Source organism: Falco punctatus (genome assembly GCF_963210335.1).
Source record: "Falco punctatus genome assembly, chromosome: 6".
Lineage (NCBI taxonomy): Eukaryota > Metazoa > Chordata > Aves > Falconiformes > Falconidae > Falco > Falco punctatus.
The window spans coordinates 57,848,664-57,864,450 of NC_137585.1; positions in this window are offsets into that span (position 1 = coordinate 57,848,664).

Sequence of the window (15,787 nt, forward strand, 5' to 3'; positions counted from 1 at the left end):
ACCGTCACACACATATTCCTCCTTGCAACTCTATTGCACTCAAATTCTGCACTATGTGAACCATCTACAGTTTTTTATAATGTGTCTTCTTATAATTGCTTTCTCAGAGTTCTAGAACTTTTCAGGTGCCATCTCCAAAAGCAGCACTTTTGCACAGATGATGGAGATGTTCTGGGAAAATAGCCTTTTTGTACTAACAGAACAAGTCAGAGACATCCTAAAAGACATGCTAGTGCAATGCTGTTTTGTAGCATCCTGCTGATTTGCACAAAAAAACCTTTGTTGATTCCGCTTGGGTTTTTCTGGCCTTCAGCTGTGAGCTCCCTGGAGGCAGAGACCCTCTCCTTTTAATTTCATGGAAACTCTTCAGCCCAAAAGGAATGCTACTATGAGTAAAGGACAATTTTGAAACTTTGTGAAGCTACAAATGTTAGGTGGCGAGACCTTTCCCTGTGGTGATGTGTGTTCTCACACAAATAGTCCCCCCAAAAGTTGGCTGGACTCCTGCTGAGAATAAATGCTTACCGTTGCAAATAAAAGCAGCAATTGAGACCTTAAAGCTTTACTGTTAGCCAGCCAGACAATAATTCATTTGTACTTGATTTTTCATTAACTCCTTTTTTGCTGTTTAAGGGAATCTTCCCAGGGCTTTTTCTAGTTGTATTAACCCTAAGATATTTATCTTCCATGTGCTTTTCTTCTATATGAAGGGAAAAAGTGAAACCACATGAAACCGGGCAACACACCAGAAAATATTTATGAAATTTCTGGTGAAGTGTTTTGGCATAACTACATAACAATAACATACTCTTTTCATTAACTTGAACAAACAAACCCAATAGATTATTAAAAAACAAAACAAAGAAGAAAGTACAGATGCAATGTAACTTTACACTTATGCAGAGGACAGATTTACCAGCTTGTTTACTGCTTCTCTTGACGAAGAAGAGCTAACCTAAAACCCATAGGCAGGATCTACAGCAAAGAATGCAGGGGGAAATCCCAGTAATCTAGGTCTCATGGGTGCCAGTAAACTGGTGAGATCCACAGCACTGTTAAGGACAAAGAATTTGCAGTCATTTAACTGACGTCTAGGTAAACCTGATGATGGTAAAGGTAATGGATGCTCAGCGGAGCACTGAGTTGTCTCCTGAAGTAACAGGAATGTATCCCTCATTTACCCTCCCGCAAGCATGGACTCATAATTGGTCTAGAAGTATTTTCCTGTCTTTTTTTCCCCAGAAAATACTTGGTTGCTTAATAATGCTAGAATGATTTTGGTGTCATACAGCACACAAGAGAATACGTGCTGTGCAATAGTTGGAGGGAGAAGCTCACTTGAGTGACTGCTCGGTCCAAGTGTTCCCCACTGCTAAGCAAGCTAGCTTGGACAGTAGAAGCAGTAAAGCCCAATTCATATGACAGTCCAGGGACACTATTTTATTGTACTTCTGAGGGTAAACGTATCTTCAGGTAAAACTTGCAGGTTGATTTATTTTGCAAAGGTCTTTGTGCTATGTTGCCTGTGCTTGTTAACTTGTAGCTTGCTCAGGCCACCTCTTTGCAGGACCATACTGTGGGACACAGACACCCTAAATGTCCGTGTAAGACCAGTTCCTTCCCTGGAGAAGGGACACGGCAAACAGGAGGTAGGAGAGAGAAGAAGCATCAGCTCCACACCGTGCTGACCCAGTCACAAAAGGAGAGGAACGAGGAAAAAAGGAGAACCGGGAGCTGAAAACTGTTTAGATGCAGTTTGATGTGCCAAGTAAATGAAAATCAGACATGGGTGCTGCATGGTTGTGGATAAGGGGAGGAAAGGACCACTCAGGGTCACAGCTCCTTGGTTGTTATATAAGGGGGAATGTACCCACCTCAGCCCTCCCAGTAAATCCATCTCGGAGCCTTTAAAGGCATTTCTTTATGCTTCTTTGGAACACTGGGTCTCATGAGACAATTAAAAAAGACTGACTGAGCATTTCTAAAAGTCCAACAGCTATTTCAAATATGAAAGAACAAAGAGTAGGCTGGGATTCAGGGTTCTCACAGAGTAAGAAAGCATTAAATGTGAAGGAAGTGCAAGTGGGCTGTTTCTCCTACATTAAAGCAGATTAGTTGTGAAAGAGTGATGGGTTTTGTGCATTTTTTGTTCCTTCTCATGTGAACTTGTACATCTGTTAGACGTTTGTGTACTAGTTTATAAGTAGTGGAGCTATTTAAGCTAGTAAGATGTACAAATGCCCCAAAGGGATCCAGTATGTTAACATGTACAGCTGTTACGAAACTGGCATTTTCTGTGCTAGGCCGAAAAATTATCATCCTTGTGGCATTTCCACTTATTCAGAATTAATATAAATGTTGAAAATATTATTTGATTTCTCATACAATGAAGATCAGATCTGTAAAGTTTCTTTTTCCCCCCTTTTAAATAGAGATGGTGTTAAGCTTTACACTGTGCTTCGTCCCAGTGGTTCCTCCTGAGCTAAGTCTTATATCTTCTGGAATACCCTGATTTAATCCAATTTCAAGGAATAATTTCCCATTCTTATATATGGAGGTATTTGGGAAGAGGCTTTTAGTTTTGTTTTAAATGCTGTCCTACTGTTTCAGCTCATGTTTTATTTTCCCTGAGAGAAAAGAAAAATGATTAGAAAACGGCTAAGAGTTACATTATTCCCATCACTACACTTTCTTTCTGCCTTTTAATTAATTACTGTGTAGCAGAGCTTGGTGACATTTTACAAGAAGCTGAAGTGACATGACCATTGTGAAGGAAAAAAGGCTGACAACAGAAGACAGTGGCAAAGTGGTAAAGCATGAGGGCGAGAGGCAGAAAATAAGTCATGAGCAAACTTCATCACCCCAGTCCAGCACAGTGAGTCCTCTGTCCTCTTCTGTCTAACTCAAAGTGTACGCACTTTCTTCAGTGAATCTTAAGAAAGCCTTGCAACACTGTAAGAAGGTAAAATCTGTCCCTTATAACAGAGGAATGACTTAGGCTCCTGAGGAGAGTTCTTGGGCTGTGAATCCCAGATGTGCAGACAGGATCCCCATGCAGGAGCAACGTGGATGCTGCATCCACCCCTGTCCCAGCAGGGTGCCTACCTGCCTGCCTGTGTGGCCTGGGCTACAGCCATCCACGCCCTTACAGCCCTCATGCTCCACTCAGGGTACAGCTAACTGGGACCATTACCTTGGGTTTATGTATTCCTCTTCACCCCAGTCCCTAATACGACAGTGCAGAGCATCACAATGCTCAGCCTGTTGGTATACTTCTCTTAAATCAAATGGAAATAGAAAACCTCTTCACACAAGGTGAGATTCAGAGGCAAAGGTAGGAAGACCTGCCCAGTGCTTACAAGCTTTGTCAGGACTTGTGCTGGCTGTGTTGGTCTCCCATTCCAAAGGGAGAGCCTATCAGCTGGTTATAGAGATGCGCAGAGACCTGCATCCCATCCTGCTGAGGATTTTCATGTCTCAGCATTCATTTTGTCACCAAGTCAAGACTTCCAGAGGAAAGCCTGAACTCTACAGCGGTCCAGCCACCCAGCTCTGCGTGTTGCCTGGGCTTGTCCAGGCTGTCTTTCTTGTTAATGGGAAAAGACGCATACTTCTGCAGAGGGATTTGGCTTACCTGAGCTTGAGATGGATCTGGGTTGAGCTGCTGCCAAGACCCCCAGAGACGTGGTTTTCCTTCAGCGTCTGCTTCCAACAGCTGGTAGGGGATGGGCATGGGGACCCCAGGCCACAGGGTAATTGGCCTCTGCTGAGTGAGTTGGAAGAAACTAGTCATCTTGTGATGGAAATGATTCTGCTTCCCATCCATTCCCTAGCAAAGTCAGGCCATCCATATGGAAAGCTTTGATTGTGACTAGTCAACAAAGAAATATGCCATTGAGTAATTTCTGATCTGGCTTTACTTGCAGTTGTTGTCCTGAAATGTACCATTTTGAACATTAATGAGAATACATACTTATAAGTTAGAAGTGGCCAGTGGGAGTGGAGAACTTCACTGTCTGAGCTTACATTTATGCCTTGTACTTGTAACTTAAGTAAAATACTGTGAGCCCGTTGTCTTAGTATCTGTCTGCTTATACCATCCCCCATTTCCAGCTGCAGATTCGCAGTTTTCTGGAAATGGGTAGATGCTCATCTTAACCAAAAAAAGAGACATCAGAAAGAAACTGGATTAATGCTGAGAAGAGAGGTTCATTTTTTAAAAGATACTTGTGCTTGTCACAGTGGAATTAAGAAATCTTATTCCTCTCACTTGATATATGGCACATTCCTACTCCCGTACATCTGTCTGGATACATGCCTAAGCAGCACACTTTCAAAGTGTCCTTAAGAGTGGCTCATCTTTTGTGCGCAAGTAACAGGATGATAAAGTCTCTGTAATAATCATTTATTGTTTCCAATTTCCATCTGTATCCGGGTGTAATGTTCACAGATTCAAAAAGCTGGAACAGGCAGGTATTGGCTAAGTAGCCCACCTGGCTCCACTTATCCCCCTTTCAAATTAGAGGCAATGTAACCCAAAACCTCTATCTTCTGCTTTTTAACATTTCACACAAACTCATTTGGGAAATTTATTGTGGCTTTAAAAAGATCTGACTTTTTTATTTGGTGCGTCACACTGCAAGAACAGTACAGTACCTGTTAGCCAGATGGTACAGGAATAACAGGCCAAAAGGTACCAGATTTCTTATTTAGAGTCTGCTGTGAAACATGCATATCAGATTCAGGTGATATTAATGAAAAAATAATGCTGGAAAAGTTACAAGCCATTATTCCATGCAGAAATGGCATTTTTCCCCTTTTACAAGCACTCTCAAGTTAAATAAGCTTTGAACTTTCAGATCTTTCTGTTTGCGGGGGTTTGCTTATAACAGTCATGTAGCCAATATGACGACAAGTTTGGAAGAGGCCCAGGTATTTTTAATCAGTAAGACCATGCTGCAGTGTATGAAACAGATTTAAACTGCTTTTGCCTTTACACGACCAAAATTTTCTCTAACTTAATATAAAATCAGTGTAACTAACTGACCAGATTCCAAGAAAATTTACTGCTCCTTAGCAGGCTGGGCTGCATTATAATCTTAATTGTCAGCCCTAATATGATCTTGTGAGGGTTTTATGAAAATCAATTTAGGTTTAGAGATCGTAAATGGTGTGGCGGCTCTGTCAGCATGAGTGCTATCAAACTGCTTTACTGTCATATCAAAAGCAATATCCAGTTTTGTTTCTTGTTGGTATTAAACCAGACCAGATGTTTGCTTTGAGTTTGTAAACCCCTAGTAACAGTGACAAACAGAATGAAAGTTGCAGGAGAAAACAACCCCAGCGCCTGCGCTTGGAGCCAGCCGGTCCCCACCCCGCTCTGCTCCCCGCTGTGCACGAATAAGCCATCCCTCCCACGGGGCTGTTTGCTTGCTCGTTCGGTTGTTTGTTTGTTTGGAGGGAATTGGGTTAGAGTAGCTCAACTTCAAATGAAAAACACATCCCAGTCTAACAGGACCTGCACTGGAAATAATGCATCAGAGCATCCTGGCTCTTTCCGAGGCCTGATCTGCACTGAAGTTTGGATGCTGGAGCTGTGCTTCACTTAGGAGTTTCCGGACTTGCTGACATAGTCATGCCAGCAGAGCCTTAGCGCAGACAGCATCTGCTGGGAAACAGCTTCTTTCAGTCATCTTGTGTAGTTCCTTTGGGGAATGCTGTCTGCTCTTCTCCTTACAAGGGCTTATTCCTCTAGACGTACCGTCAGATCCTGCCCAGCCCAGCCAGCACCACAGTTCACCATGTCCTCACCCCCTGTGACTTTTCCCCTCTTCACATCCATGGTGGCAATCACAAGTGACACAGTGGGATGTGTGGGGTCACATCTTCTAATTGCAGGGCCACGCTGAGCCCAAATTACAAGGAGGTTTCCTGCTATGACCATAGGGTTGATGCAGAAAGATGACAAAGGTGCAGGGAAATTTAAAACTAAGGGGAAGCTTTAGGCAGACCTGCTCTGAGATGTTTTGTCCTCCCTCATGTTCCCCTCTTTCAAATAAGCCAGCACACCACACGCCGGTAGGTCAGCACCTCCGAACTACGGGCACCGTTTCTTGGTTCCTTCCTTCTAGTGTTCAGAGTCCCCTGGTGTTCAGAGTCCCAGTTCAGTATCACCAGCAGGGACCTGACACAGTCCCCTCAAAGCCTCCTGCCACTGTGACTTTCAGCCTCTTCATGGGCAGGTCCCCCTCACCGTGGGGGCTGACCAGCCCCTCTCAGGGGGGTCTTTCTTCCGTAAGCTCCCAGCAGGTCTTCCTTATTGTTCTTCAGCAATATTCACCTCCTAGGTGGATTCACCACCTAGCAAGCAGCCTGTTGCAAGTAGGACCCACACATGTGAAAGACTGTGGGGTTTTCAGGGCTACCATAAAAAATACAAAATTAAATTAATACATAAACCTACCCAATATCTCACTTAATAAAAAGTTAACTCTAGTAATGCCAGAGGTATGCAAAACAATGGCAAAACCTAATCTTAGCAGGAGGAACTATACAACACTCCTCATCTCAGCTACCATTGTCGTCTGCGTAGGATGTTCTCACTACATAACATGGAAAATGGTAATTCTTGTAATTTTCCTGTCTTGCAGGAGCATTATATTTTACCTGATTTGTGAGATAAGGTAATGAGCTGAGGTCTTCAATTAATATAGGAAACTGTTAGTTTCAATAAGAACAGAAGTATATCTTTAACTGTGAAGTTACAGTGTTTTCCAAATTTCAGACAGACCGCTTCAAACATGACCAAGGAAAAAACGAAGATGAAAAAAGGGTGCCTTTCTACTTTAAAATAACATTGACATAATTTGCTTGGATTTTCACATTATTTTGAAAAGACCTTCAAAGCAGGGCTGTCAAAATGTTATTAATAAGGTGTAAAATGGCTCATATGTTAACTTTTTTCACTTTTCATTACAATTTTTTTTACAAAAGAAAAAATAAAGAGAAACCGTTTCTGCAAAGTAAATTTAGCTTAAGTACATTATTATTTTTTTGAGCAAAATGGGTTATTGGCGTAAACCTGTGAACATTTTTTGGTTTTCCACGGTTTGATGAAAATTAGACATATTCTGTTAAACTCATAAGATGAATGTTCAAAATCATTTGAAACAGAAAGGAAAAACATATCTGAACAGGCTTCTTGCAACAAGATACAAACTGCACATGGCTTCAGCAAGAAGACTTGGAAGGCATCTTAATTTCTTTGAGCTATGAGACAGAAGGCCAAAGCCCTCAGCAGAAGTAAACTGGTATTGCTCCACCGAACACATTGGAGCTGTGCTAATGGCAAAGGAATCATGCTGATTGACATCAGATGAGGATTTGGCCCCGTTTTGTCTCCTGGGTGAATGAGATTTTCTGTGTTAAAGAGAACATTATTATTCCACAAATGGCACAGCACTGTTGCCCTAAACACTAACTCACTTTTTTTAGTGTTGACTCCCAAAGATTCCTTAATCAGGGTAAATAAATCTAAATCAGGGTAAATAGGGCAAAACAGGTTTCCGTTTCCTAAGATCATGATGTGGCACTCTTTGTTGCTACTTTGAGCTCTCCGGCCTGTGAATGTTGTCTGTCCACCAACCTGATACTCTTCAATTTTTATTAGAAAAAAATAGATACATTCCTAAGAAACCATCACTTGCTGCTTTGGCAGCATGTTTACAATTAACAAGTACCATCTTCTGAAGAATTCTGCAGTTTCAGAAAAGAATAGCAACACATGGTTTAAAAATCTGTGAAATTATGTTGATATCTTATTAGTTCACTGTTCTGCAAATCCATGTCATCGGCCGACACCTCACCTACCCCCCACACTCCTTAACTCTTAGTTCTGCCCTCTAACATTTGCAAAATTATACAGAAAAATCAGAATAACAAATTATAAAGTGACTGTGAAAGCTTATTTTCCACGTGCAGTGCTAATCCATACTCCAGTGGGGTGAACATTTCTTGGCTGCAGGTAGATGCTAAGCATTGAAATGTGGCTCAGGTGTTGAGCTGTACTTGTGCCTGACAGCAGGCACATTGGTTAGAGTAATAAGACATATATCACATAGAAGATACTTGTAAGATAATACCCTGGAGAACGAATTGAACGTAAAAGTCTGGGGTCACAAATTCTCCACGTGTTCTACAGCTCTAATGCTGGAAAAAACTGTCCTTGACATATGGACAAGCCTCAGGACAACCCATGAACTTTAGAATCAAAGAATCAAAGAATAATTTAGATTGGAAAAGACCTTTGATATCATCAAGTCCAACCACTACCCCAGGACTGCCAAGTTCATTATCAAACCATGTGCCTAGAGCACCACATCTATGCATTTGTTAAACACCTCCAGGGGTGGTGATTTCACCACCTCCCTAGGCAGCCTGTTCCGATGCTTGAATTAATTAAGGTAGCCCTTGCTGCCTTGCTTTCTTGTATCACCTTGTTTTCAAACTGCCCAGCATTTTCCATGACAACATAATCTTGCTTCCAGGTGCATGACAAAGTCTCAAAATATAAAGCACAGCTGAACTGCACTTTGTAGCCTTAAAATATTTTAGCTATTCCCTTCCTTGTAGCCTTCATTCTCTTTTGGCTGTCTATAAAATTAATCTTGTCATAAGAACAACTCACTAAGTCCACAAGATCCGCAAGAGCATTTGTGTCTGTTTCTCAGTCTTATAGTTGGGTCAACTGCTTCAGAACACAGACTATATACTGTGCTTTTATTTCCAGCCTGCTGTGAAGTCAGTGTAGCTCTATTAGCATTTCTAACAGCACATTACCTGGATATCTAACTCATAGCAGCATTTCACACAATCGTTCTGTTTCCAGCATAAACCGAACTTTTCTAGACTTCTAATTTTTCTATGTAAGCAGCCTGTTTCAATGACCCACATAACTGGTAGTCAAGTGATAACAAGTCCTTTTCTAGCGAATCAAGAGCCTTAGAGTAAGTTGTCTCACTTTAGCTCTGCTAAGGTGAGAAAGAAAGAGGCCGAACATTGTAGCAGTCTAAAAGGCACTACATGCTTTATTAGGTGACTGAATCCCACTTAATTTATCCAACTTTAATTTTATGAATAGATCCACCAAAGTCCAGACAAGATCAGAGAAATTCTACATTCTCTCTATTTGGAGACATTAGCATGTTTGTGATGTGATGGTCGTAGTTCATAGTATGCAGTAGTAAGTGAACCATGTTCCCCTCTCTAAATATTCAGTCTGATGGCTTGCATTTCTTGAGTAAGCATCAATATTCATTTCTGTTTTCATCTCTTTGTACATAGTTTTCATCTCTGCCTACGTAGTTCCAGACTCTGTAATACATTTCTATTCAAACATAACTTAAAGTGATAGCCATCAGACAATAGGCATAAATTCAAAGCACAGATCTTCAAGCACAAAAAGTTTATACCATCTATATCACCTATCATTTCAAGCTTCAGGACTGGCTGCCATATGACCAGAAATACATCAAGTGTCCCTCTTGGAAGATATAAAACCCACTCCACCTGCTCACAAAATTCTCCACATCAGCATGAAATCCATGGCAGTTGTTCCTTTTACATTACATTGTTGTGGTTATTGCAGTTATAGCCACGCATTATTAAAATTGACTTGCATTATTAACGTCAACTTATGGTCCATGCCATCCAAAAAAATTAGTCTTTCAAGAATATTTGAAGCAGAGCCAATTTTAGTTCTGAAAAACTGCTCTTGAAGTCTTTTGTCCACAACTTTTTGCATCTGTAGCACATCTCTTATGCTAAAGCCACAGGCAATATTTTTTTTTCTCAGATGTTTTGTATATTTCTTTGTATATATATTTTTTAAATTATGTTTAAACAAGTTCACCACACTGAACTCCAGAATGGCCTTTTTATTCTATTGATTCAAGTCCTTATTCCACAGGCTGAAAGACTGAGTAATAATATGAAAAAGGCCATAGCAGGAAGTTCCCCATGTCACCATAAGAATCCATGTGTAGAATGATCGCAGAATCCTAAATCACAGGGAGAAGGCAATTCATCATAATCATTTGTGCTACGGTATTAAGCATGTCAGAGATAGCACATATGTATCCTTTGTACCACAATCACAGTACACAAAACTATCTGGCAGACAATTTTCTGTACTTAATGTGATGAATCCTTTCAGAATCTGGAATGTCCCTTAGAGCAGAGGACATTTTTTAAATCCAGCCACTACAAAACAAGCCCTCATTTCCTTCCCCTTTCAGCACACTCAGTTGTGTTCAGTAGTCTGTAGTTTCTCATTTGTCCTGAGCAACAGTCCAGTCCTTGACCAGTTTGCAAGAGGCTCCAGAGATCCATCATGCTTCCCATCAGGTTGGATTGTAAACTTCCATCTTGTTGCTCTGATTGCATTCCAGTTCATCTCATTTGCATTTTGGTTCCCTGGATTCCTCTACCAGTTGCTGTTAGATATCTCATTCTCATTTTCTTCCTTTTGTGATGTTCTGAGCCTTGTTGGCACATGATCCTTACTCCTCACCCCCTCTTTTTTCCTGTCTGTAAACATATATGGAGGTGCAATAACCCAGGTATCAAGGCAGTATGCTCCCAACTCCTTTGCTACAGCAACAGGAGCAATGATTGCAATTTCTTCCCTATGCAGTAATGCAGTGTTGGTATATCTCTTTGGTATATTCATTCCTACTCCTGTTCACACCATTACTATATACTTTTTATTAAACTATTTCCTTAGTCACTTGTTTTCTTGAAAAAGTTTATTTTAATCCTGCTCCAGGGGACCTCAACAGTATTTACAGCAGTAAACACTTGTCCAGGCAGGGAACAGAAATAAATAATGGAGGGCCTGATGAACAGCCAACATTCATTTCCATGGCTCCACTTCCTAATATTTGTTAGTCTTAATATACTGCTAATCAGTGATATAGATACTGAGCCTTAGTCAAAGATGGTTTTGACAAATATTTTTGAACAAAACTCAATATATTCTAATCTGTTTTTTTTTTAACAGAGACAGTAGTAAGTACATTTAATTCCTTTCTCATCCACAGCAGAATCAAACCTACAGAAGATCTTTCCTGGTCTGAATTAACTGTAATAACAAAGAACTTAATGTCAAGTTGAGTAATGATAGATTTAATGGTTCAGAGTGTAGCTGTTGCTTTAATTCATGAATAAGATTAAATCAAGCTTAGGAAACATTTGTATTACAGTGAAGTAATATATTCAGCTGAAACTTTAGCAAGAAAATGCATTACAGCAACAAAATAGTCAGTATTCATATATCAGCCTGGGTGTAGCTGATCTGACAAATCTTTTAGATAACAAACACCACAAAAGCACGGTTTGAAACAGCTTAGAAACACATTATGTTCATTTAATAGCAGATGTGAAACTACTGACATTTTGGACCTTTTAATACAACCCCTGGAATCCACTCCACTAATTAACCTCCTTATGTCCGCAAGATCACAGACTTGCAGTGTAAAGAGCTGGTACGCTGTAATGCCTGAAGAGTGTTTTATGAAGTTATTTGAGAGAGCACTGGGGTTTGTCCATATTTGATGACTGGTTTTCTTACCAGTTTCTTCCATAGCCTTATGTGTGCAAGTCCATTAGCACAGTTTAGTTCCGTTTTTATGAAAAAAAAATGGACCCAACAGCCTTTTCCAATCTTGCACAGATTAATGTAGGTGAAGAAACTGGAGTCTCTCTGATGAATTATACTAGCTGAATGTGCTCTCCTCACAGATTAGGAAGGAAAAATATTATATGTCTCTTATCCCTATTAGTGCCCAAGGACCTCTCTTGCCTCTTATTCCTTCATGCCTTTTCCATATCTCTGGTTCCTGTCTTTTAAAGAATTCTGGACTGCTTGAGCAAATTTTATAAAATCTAGGTGTAAGGAGATACTGCTGTGGAGACTTGTTATTCTCTACAAAGAGAAAGAATTTGTAAGTGGATTTGAGACAAAAAGGGTGAGGAACAATTTTCCCATTCCTCCCCAGTGTTCCAAGTTCAGATAGATAAAGGATTCAACCCTATCAAGTGGTGAATGACATCACCCCTCTATCTCCCCAAGAAACCCAAGCAGGCTCAGCATTTTGCAAAATACACCAAGGGTCAGCTTTCAGTTCAAAAAAGAAAGACTTGAAAAAAACAAAAAAGCAATTTAATCCAAACCACTGCACAAAAAGAGAGCCCTTCAGTGAAAGGATGAGAATATTGCTATTGACAGGGGTGAGAAGAAAACCTGCCAGTTTTCTTGAGATATAATTATCAAGAATAATCAAATTGCTATGGATAAAGCCAGAAGAGATCCAAGCCTCCCTTTGGTCCCTGAATGAAGTCCTAATGTAAAGTTTCCCTAGAACGGCACAGCCTGGTTCCCTCCTGGAGCAGCTGTGTCCAGGCAGCTTCCCCAGCCTCAGTCTTTGCAGGGGGAGGTTTTGATTCTGGTCTGGAGCAGCATTAGGTATTTGTTTTATGACTGGCTGACCCGAACAACCCAGAGTCAAATATCCCCTCAGCTGAGGAGGGCTGAATCCAGCCTAAATCAGCTGAATTTCTCCCATGCCAGAAAACCTTTGGCTAAGCAGTTAGGACAGGTCTTACAGCACAGCCAAAGGACTGGCTTTTAATTTTGTGGTTTTAAACCTATTTCAGAACTTAAACTGATAATCCTCCATCTTAATTTAAAAATAAACCCTGCTGCATCACTTAATGACGTCTCTAAACATACTTGGGCCAGATCTGCAGCACCCCGGTGTCCTTCCTGGAGGGAAAGCCAGCAGTTCCAGCTCCTCAGGCTCATTCTCCAGGCATGCCCAGGGACTGTACGACTAGCAGAGCTGTCTCTTGGGGTACCCTTTGGCTACTAGCTCTTCTCTGATGAGCTTCAGCTGTGACACAGGTTCCTTAGGGGCCCTAACAGCCAGCCAGATTTGGGGCAGATTTGGCATGGCATGAAGAACAGGTTGAATTGGCTTTCAGCATGACAGCCAGGACACAAAGGTGGGTTGGGGCCAAATTCCCCTCACATTGAGCTGAGTGCAGCAGACCCTTAGATCTTGATAAGCTCGATAGCTTTATTCTTTTTTCTTTCAAATTAACCTGTCCTGTTTTGCTTCATTCTTCTTTCATTTTTCAAAATCAGATGCAATTTTTGTTTGTCTATATGCCTCTCTTTTTTTCTTTTTTGTTTTTTATTTCCAGTAATGGACTTATAAATAATCCCTTTGTTGTTTATGGCATTCCTGACATTGCTTTACTGACTCATATTACTATAAACTATAACTTTTTTTCTTTTTCTACTCATGCTGTATTTTCCCCCCAAATGCAATCCCTACTGAGAACAACACATTCCCCTGAAATCCCTTAAATGATGAAACAAATCATTCTTTGGAGACAGTTTGACCCAGGTGCGATATCTTATCTGTTGCCACTAAATAGCTGTTTGGCTTTGACCGGTTTGTGTTAAAAAGACTTGGGTTTAAGTTGGGAATTCGCTCCCCTAGCAAAGGCAGGGACATGTTGTCTTTCTTCATACCACTCTTCTCCTATACTGTTTAAGATTATAATGATACATGCTTTTTCTCCCTTTGCTATTCCAAAGCACTAAAGTCTTGGCCATGTGTCTTTCCTCTGTATGCTTGATTTTATTGGGTAACATTGAGAGGTACATAACCTTGGATGAGATCGTTGTGAAAAAACAAAACCAACCTTCCCCAACACCCCACAAAAGAAAACTCTTATGGTTTTATTGTTCTATCGAGGATTTATTGTCAAATTTCATTTCAGCAATTCCAGACATCATGATTAAAAAGTGTATGTGGGCTCAGAAAAATGTCCCGTTTTTATTTTGAGTCAACTGCAAACTCAAAATGTTCTCTGATAAAAATACCAAGAGAACTCCATGAAGGACTGGTGCCGAGATCTCTGTTACAGCATCATGGCTCTGAGAGGGACATCGCTGCACAGCAGATAGTTCTCGTCCTACCAGCCCAGAGAGTAAGTAGGGCTCATTTCCTCGCAGGCTGGATTGTGGCTGAGCAAAAAGGTCAATGAATCAATGAATAATCAATGCAGCTTCATGGAATATTACACTAATGCTCTTTCCTGACTGACCATTGCTTCTATTGGTTTTAACAAGTTCAGTATTGTAGGGTGAGATTCATTCACTCCAAACTTCACCTATCTGCAGTGCAAATGACTCATCTAACCTCGCTGGACATCTGTTTTAGAATGAGATGGCTCAAATCCTAGATGTGCTTATTTCTCTTCGTTGATTATAAGGGGAGTCCAAATGATTAGCTCAGACATGGCAGTGGATGTGGACTAAATGATCTTTAAAGGTCCCTTCCAACCTAAACCATTCTGTGATTCTATGACATGAATTTCTGCTTTGTAGAGTTTTGCATGTGGCCAGATGAATCCGATCCAGACAGATTTCTCTTTGTTTTGTGCTTGGTATTTTGCTGTTTCCTTTGAAAAAAAAAAAAACAGAGGAGAAAACTTCAGGAGGCTACAGAATGAGTAAAACAAGTTTTGCAACATCAAAGGCAATAGATGTGTTTTAGAGGCAAACCTACTTCTGCAACAAGTTGTAATATTCTGACTGACTTCATTGGTTTAATCCCATTGAAAAAGTCATGGTAGCACATAATCATAGTACTTCAGTTTTCTTCCTTAGAGCTTTAGGAAATAAAGACAAATTGCCTAAAATAAACAGAGGAACTATTCACCTTAGCTCCAAGTGAAACTCTTGTGTCTAAGTTCCTTGCTGAAGACATTTTGCTGTTGATTTTAATGGCACCACAGTTTTAACAAAAAGTCTAATGTATCATAGATCATTATTTTGATGAAGGGGGAGGATATTTTGAAGGCTATATGCAAAACCAGGCTAAGACAACCAAAATTTAGATGTATTAACAGCTTGCTTTTATACAGCTGTCTCCCCCAGAGTAACATACTGGACCAGGCTGGTGTCCAAGCCAGCGTACACTGTGCCAGTCTCGTGTCAATGCTTATCACAAAAACATAGAAGTAATATTCAAATTTACAGCTGCCTGAAGCTAGCTACTTCTGGCAGCAAGGGTGAGCAGTAACTTCCCCTTCATATAAAACCATCAGGCATGCAGAGCTCTAAGTCCCCTCTCTATGGGACACCCTCTGGTCCTTCATTCAGAAATGAGAACATTCCTTCCCATGGGAAGGAGGAAGAGGAAGATACAATCCTCTCTGCATTTTGCCCTTCCACTCCCAATTTTTTTCTGCAGTAATAATCCAAATGTCCCACTGCCATCCCATGATCTGAGTGTTTTGGGCTCAGCTCCCAGGATTTCAAATCATGGGTAAGACATGTAAGACAAAAAACAGTCTGGGGAGGTGGAGGAATCAGAAGCCAGCATTTCTCCGTCCAGTGAGTACGGCTGGGTTATGGAGTCATGCTTTTTCCTTGGTCCAACAAAGTCTGAATTCTTCTGGCACAGTTTCTGAGGCTCAGCAGAGGGAAGAGCAAGTGCCAGAACTGTCTGTAGCTTGATGGCTTTCCTGGGAGACACACAAATTTCTGAAAGCAGCTCTCACTGCTTGGCTCGATGGTCTGAGAGAAAGGGTCTGAGGGAAAGGGCGTGGGGACAGGGCAGAAACTTTTCCTCTGGGTGTGTTTTAAATGAAAGTTGTTGCTGCAGACAAATTTCACCTCTAACCAACCCCATCAGTGTAAGGCACGGGCAAA